This window comes from Balaenoptera physalus, assembly GCF_965194825.1.
Source record: "Balaenoptera physalus genome assembly, chromosome: X".
Taxonomy (NCBI): Eukaryota; Metazoa; Chordata; class Mammalia; order Artiodactyla; family Balaenopteridae; genus Balaenoptera; species Balaenoptera physalus.
In genome coordinates, this window is record NC_138903.1 from 121,615,287 (window position 1) to 121,616,465 (window position 1,179).

The window sequence follows — 1,179 nt, forward strand, 5'->3', positions numbered from 1 at the left end:
GGGTTTTTTTAAAAATTTTTATTTATTATTTATTTATTATGTTTATTTTTGGCTGTGTTGGGTCTTCGTTTCTGTGTGAGGGCTTTCTCCAGTTGCGGCGAGTGGGGGCTACTCTTCATCGCAGTGCGCGGGCCTCTCACTATCGCGGCCTCTCTTGTTGCGGAGCAGAGGCTCCAGACGCACAGGCTCAGTAGTTGTGGCTCACGGGCCCAGTTGCTCCGCGGCATGTGGGATCTTCCCAGACCAGGGCTCGAACCCGTGTCCCCTGCATTGCCAGGCAGACTCTCAACCACTGCGCCACCAGGGAAGCCCTGTCTTGTTGGTTTTGAAACCTCATATGCCTGTTCATGTGCTCTAGTTACTGCCACATAAAGGCAAGAAGCCGTTTTGATCTCAACTGCCTGTCGGGTCTCACTTTATTCAGTGACCGACATTAATGAACTGGTAATTCATTACTTTCTATGTCTTGAGCATCCTCCAAAGGAGATCTTGACAGATCAGTATCCATTTCACTGTTCTTTGCCTGTTCTGCCATCCTGTGGGCAAGGAACACAAATGCTTTGGAGATTAAAGACCCAAGTTTCATTTGAAAAGAGCGTTAATGATCAGAGATATTTTTCCCTCCAGGGGTGAGGGAGAAGTGGGAAGGACACCTGGAGAAAATATGAGTTCCAAATCAAGGAAGACTGACTCCTTTCACTAAATCTTCACAACCGGTTCAGGCTGGAGGATTTGCTCCTCTGAAAGCAGTGTTCCTCAGAGGAGCTGGCACTTATTAGCACTACCAGGTACCAGGCAAGGAACTCCTACAGCCATCCTCCTGGTGGCCAGCTTGGTAGGCATTATCGTTGCATTATCTTCATCTTACAGGTGAGCCTGCTGAGGCTCAGAATGGCTAAGTAGCGCGCCCAAGTTCCCAAAGCCAGTTCGTGGGAGAGCCAGGATGTTTTGAAAATAAACCGGGAATATAAACAGGAAATATAAAAAGTTTCATTAGGAAATTACATCAAAGGAATCTAGGTTATATATATACATACACATATATATATGTATACATATATATATATAAATCATGAAGCAAAATAATAACATGAGTACTCATGAACCCATTAACTTAAGAACACCATCAGTGCCATTGAGTTTCCCAGTGTGTCCCTATACTCCTGCCTCGCTGCCCTT